This window comes from Prionailurus bengalensis, chromosome C1 (genome assembly GCF_016509475.1).
Source record: "Prionailurus bengalensis isolate Pbe53 chromosome C1, Fcat_Pben_1.1_paternal_pri, whole genome shotgun sequence".
Classification (NCBI taxonomy): domain Eukaryota; kingdom Metazoa; phylum Chordata; class Mammalia; order Carnivora; family Felidae; genus Prionailurus; species Prionailurus bengalensis.
This window is the reverse complement of record NC_057345.1, coordinates 172,652,657-172,661,700: the sequence shown is the minus strand read 5'-3', so window position 1 is coordinate 172,661,700 and position 9,044 is coordinate 172,652,657.

Sequence of the window (9,044 nt, the reverse complement as noted above, 5' to 3'; positions counted from 1 at the left end):
ACTACTTTCTTAGTTTTATTCTAAAAAGCTATTACTGAGGGAATGGTCAATCATTAATAGTGTTGTTTGTTTGTTTGTTCCTTTAAATAGGCTCTACACCCAACATGGGGCTTGAACTCATGAACTCACCACCTGTGATCAAGAGTCGCATACTCTACTAAGCCAAGCCAGTCACCCCTTAACAGTTCTTTTTTTAGTGTATAACTCAAGTATTGAATCTGAAACTGCGAGGGATTAGAAAAAAGAATTAAGATTAATGATTGTGAGAGGTAAATACAGTACCATAGCAATAACTATGGCATTTAAAGATTTTTCCCCCATATCCCAACTATAATACATTCTCAAATAGATTTAATAGAGGTAATTTGAAGATAATTTACTGAAAAGAATAGAGACAATCCTTAGGAAACAATACTACTACTCTTGCAATTTGTTTTGTCAGTAGTATTATTGTTTTAAACAAATCTTTGTTTAAATTTAACTTTGCTAAATTAACTTAAATTACAAATGTAATCAACACCCTTGCATTACAATAGAATAACCATAATTATTGCTTTTGTATCAACACGTAATCACGCAATAACTGAAAGCTAGTGAGGAAGTGTTTCAATGGTTGTTTTCCTTCTCAGATCTGCAAGTATAAGTCAGAGATAAAATAATCTGAATAAAAACTTCCCTGATTCTTTGTAACTTATGTAATTCATTTCCTAATCAACCATGTGCAACATGGAGGAAAAAACAATTGTATACCATTTGTCTGACTGTAAGAGGTCTGGACATTTTTTTTAATATAGGAAGCACATGCCTGATGGGGGAGATAAAAAATATAATATGCTGCATTTGTCTGATTCTTTTGATGATTTCTTTTGAAATAATTTTTTCCAAATTTTTATATACTTGATAGGCTTACTACATTTCTATTTAAAACTCCCCAATTAAATAGAACTAACCTATTTTTATGTTAACAGGAATTACTATACAACTTGGATAATAAGGCTTATCACTTGCTGTCTTAATTTTTGTAGTATTTTTTCTTTTTCCTTTGAAATCAAACATTTCACGCTCTCACTTCTCACCTTTCTGGGTTTTGTTGTTGTTGTACTAAACACACACACACACACACACACACACACACACACACGCCTCTTCTTTTCCACGTTGCTTCACAACCAAATGGAAAATAAAACAACTAAGCGCAAAAACATCTCCCCTGCCCTTAGGTGGGCAATTTTATTTATTTATGTACATTTGAGCTTCTCTATATCAAATCCATGATTTGGGCATACTTACCCACATAGTAACTGATGACACTATGTTGCCTCTCCCCTGGGGCAGACTGATTTAAAACTTCTGGTGAAGCTGGCTTTACCCCACAAGGAAGGGGCTGGGATTAACATGGACAGGGTGTTTTTGTTGTTTTTGCTTTTTTTATTTTTCCTTCTACCTTACCATTAAAATAAGTGCCTCTTCTTCCTTTGGGAGGACGGAAGGAGGGACAGGAGAAATGCCAGAATTGATATACTTCTGGGCTAACTTCACCTTGAAGGAAACATCAAATGTGGGGGAAAAAAATCCTCTTAGTTTTCCCACCTAAACAATGGGAAATACGATCAAGCAGAAAATATTTGATATTTGGGCATTATTCAGAAGATTGTTAAACCACAATCAATAAGTGGAGGTTAATAACAGGACTCCTGCCGTTCAGACAAATGTTTCAAGGGTTATGTGTAAACACATGTAGAGGCTTTCATTAGTCATCAAGAAAATACAGACTAAAGAGCCAGGACTAAGATGTGTTGAGGCATCCCTCCAGAACAAAATTTAAGGGAGCGACAAACAGTGATTAAGATGAATAACATTTTAATGCAACGTTTAAAAAAATCAAAATCAATGCAAAAAGTCCATGATGAATAATTTATATCTAAAGTTTAAGATAGGATCTGTTGGCCAGGCCACAAGGAGATACGCAGTAAAATGTATAAAACTTAAAGATTGGCAATACCAAGTGTTGTCAAGAATGTGAAACTAGAACTTTCTTAAGAAAACATTTTAGGGGCGCCTGGGTGGCTCAGTCAGTTGGGTGGCCAACTTCGGCTCAGGTCATGATCTCGGGGTCAGTCCGTGAGTTTGAGCCCCGCGTCAGGCTTTGTGCTGACAGCTCGGAGCCTGGAGCCTGTTTCAGATTCTGTGTTTCCCTCTCTCTGACCCTCCCCCGTTCGTGCTCTGTCTCTCTCTGTCTCAAAAATAAATAAACGTTTAAAAAATTTTTTTAAATTGTTAATAAAAGAAAACATTTTAAAAGATTAGATAACTTTTTAACAGTTTCTCATAAGGTTAAACATACACTTACCCTATAACCCAGCAAAATCTCTGGTATACCCACGAGAAACAAAAACATATTTCTACAAAAAGACTTATACAAGATGCTCATAGCAGCTTTAATAGTAAGACAAAGATTGCGAAAAACTTGGAACATTTATCAGCAAAAGAAAGGATAACCGATCATGTCATATGCATGACGTGAAATTTTCAAAGAAATTTCATGGAGGACAAAGTATTAACAAAAGATTAGATATTGTATGATTCTCTTTATATAAAGCTCAAGAGGAAAAAATAACCTATAGTGATAGAAATTAAACAAACACACAAGTACAAAAATATGCCTCTGTGGGGGCATTACCTGGAAAGTTGCTGAAAGAAATTGTTAGGCACGATGAAAAAAAAAATTGATTTGAGTGTGTGCATTTGCCAAACTCATTAATAGGCTCCACGCTGAGTGTGGAGCCTGACTGAGGTTCTTTTCTCCCTCTCTCTCTGCCCCTCCCTCTTTCTCTCTCTCTCTCTCTCTCTCTCTCTCTCTCTCTCTCTCAAAATAAATAAACATTTGAAAAAACAAGTATTTAACTCCATGATTAAGGTCAATTACTTGTATTACATGTAAATGTACCTCAATTTCAAAAGAGAGGGGGGAGGGGCGCCTGGGTGGCGCAGTCGGTTAAGCGTCCGACTTCAGCCAGGTCACGATCTAGCAGTCCATGAGTTTGAGCCCCGCGTCAGGCTCTGGGCTGATGGCTCAGAGCCTGGAGCCTGTTTCCGATTCTGTGTCTCCCTCTCTCTCTGCCCCTCCCCCGTTCATGCTCTGTCTCTCTCTGTCCCAAAAATAAATAAACGTTGAAAAAAAATTTAAAAAAAAAAAAAAAAAAGAGAGGGGGGAAAGAAGGAATACCAGAGCAGCATTTAACCTTTATTTTCATTATCAGCTTTATAAGGAGCATTTTTCGATACTTTTTCCTAATTGCCCCATAGAAATTTTAACGCCACAAATATATCTATTTACATATTTTCCATATATCTCTGCTTTATACATAAGAAGAGTAATATTTTAAATTTCATCACCAATAACTCAATTTTACTTCTTAGGGACAATATTGTCCCCATTGAGAATGTATGGACTAGAATTAAGTGGGTTTCACAGGTTTTCTGAACCATCAAAGTGATAATTAAAAATTAATCATAACTTTCCTATTCCAGGTACCCAAATGAAAAGTACTTAGGAAAAAAAAAATAACTTCCTTGAAAAGTTCAGGTAAGAAAACTGTGCCTATATTTAAAGTATCATTTACAATTTTAGGACAAATACTAAATATAAAAAATACATAAACATTTTGTAGACAAAAAAGATAATTGATTTTATTCATCAAAAGTCATCTGTTTTAAACATTCTGATTATTTAAACTGATAGTATATTCTATGTTAGAAATGATACCTCAAGCAAAGTAGAGGAGAAAATCATAGTCTTGACAGAAAATGGTTTATTTAATTTGCTTCAACAGGTTTCAATCCTTAATTTTTTTCTTTCTCCATTAGAATCTTACTTTTAAAAAAATTTCAAAGTGAAAAAAGCTCTTGCTACTTATACATTGCTTAGAGCTGGATATATTCCAGCAATATAAATGAAGTTTTTTCTTTTACCACTTGTTTACAATAAATAGCTTTAGCAACTCAGTGATCATCAGTTATAATTGAATATTTATTCCACATTTTTCTTTTATTATTTGAATTCTACGTGACTGGCAAAGCTATATTTTAAAGTTGTAAGCTATATTATGCTGCCATATCAGGCAAATGAATGTTTGATGGGGTGTGCTAATGTGAGCTAAAAATAAAATCCCATCTGTTCACCTTTCGAACTACACTGCATCAGTACCCTGCATATTGCATTCAACATACTCCAATGAAACAAAAATAAAAATTTCTTTATTTTTATCTATAACAGTAATAGCAGGCTACTTTGAAGAGGGGACAATTCATATATGATTCCCTGGAATGCGGTAAATTTGTGTATTTGACAAGATAATCTGATCACAAAAGTAAACAATTACAGTGACTGTTTTAGGTCCAAGAAAATAAAATACTTAAGAACGTATACCATAAAATTTTGGGCATTTCTGCAAATTGTTTGAATAACATAATACATTTCAAAGGAAGTATATACCCATATATTTTTCACATATAGAATAATTAACAACTGGAAAATACATATCCAATGCTTGTGAATTACATACCCTTGCTTATGAATTATTATGCTACCTGGCTAAGTAAACATTATTGCTTCATTTATTTTACTTTTATAGTTAGTCTTCATATCACAACTGTTCCTAAATTTTCTATGCCACAAATGTTTTTGTTTTGCTTCACCAAATAAATAAGGCTGACGATAAAAAAACATTCTCGCAGCACCTGGGTGGCTCAGTCAGTGAGCGTCCGTGACCTACTTCAGCTCAGGTCATGATCTCAGGGTAGTGAATTCGATCCCCACATTGTGCTCTGTGCTGACAGCTCAGAGCCTGGAGCCTGCTTGGGATTCTGTGTCCCCTCCCTCTGCCCCTCCCCAACTCAGGCTCTGTCTGTCTCTCAAAAATGAATAAACGTAAAAAAAATTTTTTTAAATTCTTGCAATCCCACATGTTGTTTAATGTAATTCAACAATGCACTTTTGTTAAAAGCATTCTAAAATTAATATTTAGTATTTAACATTTTACTGTGGATATTTTATTGTTCCATGATCAGGAGACAAATTTAAACTCAGGTAGTTATAGCTCTTTCACCTATTTATCATAATGCATTCTGATGTATTTTATTAAATATAGAGATCAACAATTATTACTTGGAGTGTTCCATTTTGAGATACAACACTACTCAGTGTGTGCATAGAATAGTAATTTCTGTTTTATACCCAATATATTACTTGATCGCAATATATATATACATACATATATATATATATATATACACACACACACACACACACACACACATATATAAATATTTTGTCTCTTGAGGCAGAATTATTTTCTTTTGCAGTGATGACTATATTCCTTTCTTTTGTCTTCGAAAAAATAGGTATAATATTTTCTACATTCTTTCCCTTAGATGTGCCTATTCATTCAAAGATATTTTAATAAAAATTAAAGTCAGATGAAAATGTACAAAATATTGTTGGAAGTACCTGCTCTCTAGTAATAGATTCTGAAACATCTGTTCTTAGCCTATGCTTCTGTATGATTTTCTAGTTCCTCACATCATATTGCTTTGCCTGTGTAATTTTATTTCTATATTCTTACCTAACCCATTTGTTTGATGGCTCAGTTTGACTATTTGGCTTGACAGAGTACCCATATAGTTTATTATGCAATCAAGGATACTTTAACTAGTAAAACAGGGCAGACATACTAAGTAAACTGAAAAAGAAGCATAAATCAGGACTGTCATGGAAAAACTCAGATGAATGAGCAATTCAAACTATGATCGCATTAGGACAGGATTTCTGGTATCTGTCCTTCATCCCTATACAGTGATGCCACCTGAACCCTGGAACTTCTCTTGACCCAGGGAGGGACTGAATAATCCACCTTTAATTTTATGTGTCCATCAGGAAAGATGGATATGATGTCTCTCAAATTATCACTTATTTACCACTTTTCATTCTGTCTTAAGAGAACTTCGGGTCTGGGCATTTGGGTGGCTCAGTCTGTTAAGCACTGCCTGATTTTGGCTCAGGTCATGAAAACATGGTTCCTGAGTTCGAACTCCATGTTGGGCTCTGTGCTGACAGCTCAGAGGCTGGAGCCTGCTTTGGATCTGTGTCTCCCTCTCTCTCTACCCCTCCCCCACTCATGCTCTGTCTCTCTCTCTCTCTCTCTCTCTCTCTCAAAAATAAACATTTATTTATTTTTTAAAGACATCTTCAGGCCACTTTCCCCTCTAAATAAATTATGTCTTCAGTGCTGATTTAGACTCTTCTGAAAGCTTTCAGCTATGTTAAAAACTCTAGAACTTATTTATCTCTTCATCTCTGGAAATTTTGAGGAAACAATAGTTAAATCCCTATTATGCTGTACTTTAATAAAAAGATTCTCAATGTGTACCATAAATGATTTTTTCCCAAGCAAACTTTATAATTTTATATTACAGAAAAAATATTTATATAATAAAGGGAGTGTCATTAATGAAAACTCATTATTTTATATGAGTATCATGCAATTTATATATTTTTTTAATTTTTAAGAAAATATAATCAAGTTGTAAACAAACCAAGATGGAATTGATTGAACTCCTGAATGGACAATCTCTTTGAGTGCAATTCTTGGCAAGAGCTGGTAAGCATTTAGCAAGGATTTTTAGTGTTGTGGTAACAGTAGCAATATTTCAAGGCAATAAATCTTGACATTAAAGCCATAAAACTAAATAATTTTGAATCTAATATTTTATGAAACACAATACAAACAACTAAGGCTTTCTAATCAAAGAAGAGTGGTAATTTAGGCAAATACTTCTGACTAGCTAGACAATATTATTAAATAATTATAGCATCAGGAAAGTACTGTCAAATGAATAATAATATTTTAGTGGATAAAGATTTTCTTGATATCAGAACTAAAATGAGAGGAAGTACATGTGAATAAAAAACATTATTTTAAAAGGACTATAACTTATAATACAATTTAGCATTCAATGTACAAGTTAGCATTTTTTTTTTAGGAACAGAGCACTGCACTTAAACTTTTCTTTAAAGTATATATATTACATTTTCACTTAGAGTGGGCATATATTACATATTTACAGCTTCTTTGCAAGACTTTTAAACTCAAGAGTCATTTATTTTTCACTCCTTGTTTGCTCTTAAGGTAGCTAGACATACATCAGGGCCACACAGCTATTTAAAAAGTGGTGCTTAAAGAAGGTACAAATGCCAGTGCCAGTGCCCTCTTGTGATAATATCTTTCAAGTAAGAGGGTTAAATAACCTGTTTACTAAAAGTCCCGTTTTTTTTTTCAAAAGTAGTAGAATTGTAGTAGAATATGACTGACGTTATTTGGGATGGTGCTCTTTGAAGTGAATCTACCTCCTTATTACTATCCTATTGGGTTCAGCCTTTCTTCTATCTTACTGGGTGTGTCTTATTTATTTAGTAAATCTGTATCTTACTTCAAATTTCTTTACCTTTTTTCTGCAACTTCTCAAGTGTCAACTACCCTGGCAACCCAGACAATTCATAGTGATTTGAGAACTCTTACCCTGTATCATGTTCTTCTTTCACTACTTTGCTAAGAGCAATTAGAATTGATAGCCAGAAAATCCTACTGAAGAGTTTTCTGAGAGCACTTTCTTTTTACACAAGTTTCATTGTATAGAAAAGAATAGGTTTATTAAAATTATCACTTATATCGGTTACAGCATTTCAATCAGCACAATAGATAAAATCATGTTGTTGGAGACGATTCATTAGTTAAACAAGATCTGACAGTAAGTACTGGATGGCATTTACCACACAGGGATTATTTCCCATTAAATAATACACTTAAGAGGAAAAGCTTTCTCTAAAAAATGTATACATATGGAAAGATTCTGCTGTATTAAGATACAATTTAACAAACCAATCTATGCATATATACATTCTTATCTCATTTAATTAAATAAAATTTTTATGCCAGTGAAGTTTTTATGTTTTGTTCGCTTCTTCCTTGAAGCCCTGAATTGCTACTTCCTGTCTTAATGAATGTGGAGAGTAGTAAAAATCAAAGTTTAATGATATATGCTTATTTTTCAGCTGGACAGCCTGTTATTGATGTTATGGCTTACTATCCAACATATAGTGACTGATTACTTGACTAGAATTGAAATAATGCTATGCTATTCCTGGATGTGGATTCTGGCAAACTTGCCAGTATCAAAATCCAGAAAATTGGATACTTTTTATGTTTAAATTGAAGGGAAACAACCTTTTGTACTGTCAAGAACCACCCAGTCTTAGTAAAACTATGCTTTGGGACATTGTTTAGCAAAATGTTTAAGTTTGCTAGTGAATATCACAGATTGATGCATATTATCTTAACAGTTCTGAATATTTAGTCCAAATGTGTTCATGTCTCATTTTTGATGTTACTATAATCATATAAAGACAATTGGACATATATGCATGTTTTTGCATGTGTGTATGAGTAAACATGGATTTGCTAAAGTTACATTTTATGACCCTGGTACAGCGTACACTCTGAGAGAAAAGATCCATCTTTGAACCCATTAAGAATGTTTAGTAATACATTTTCTGGGGGGTACCTGGGTGGTTCAGTCAGTTAAGCTTCTGACTCTTGATTTCAGTTCAGGTCATTATCTCACCATTTGTTAAATTGAGCCCCATGTTCAGCTTGGGATTCTCTCTTCCTCTCTCTGCCTCTCCCCCACTCTTTCTCTTTCTCAAAATAAATAAATAAGCATTCAAAAAATTAATACATTGTCTGTACTCAGCATATGGTAGTAGATACAATTTTAGATTGAGTGAGAATTAGAGATCTGAACTATCTGAAATCTTTACTCAGCTTAGATACTACCTGACATGTGATGAGTCATTAAACTACTGTATGCTTTATTTCATATGCATAGTAAAATCGGTTGATAGTAAATGTATAGAAAAAATGATTTCTCTAGTTTTGAATTTTTATGATTTTCTATAGCAAAAAGAAATTCATCTTCAACTTCTCTAC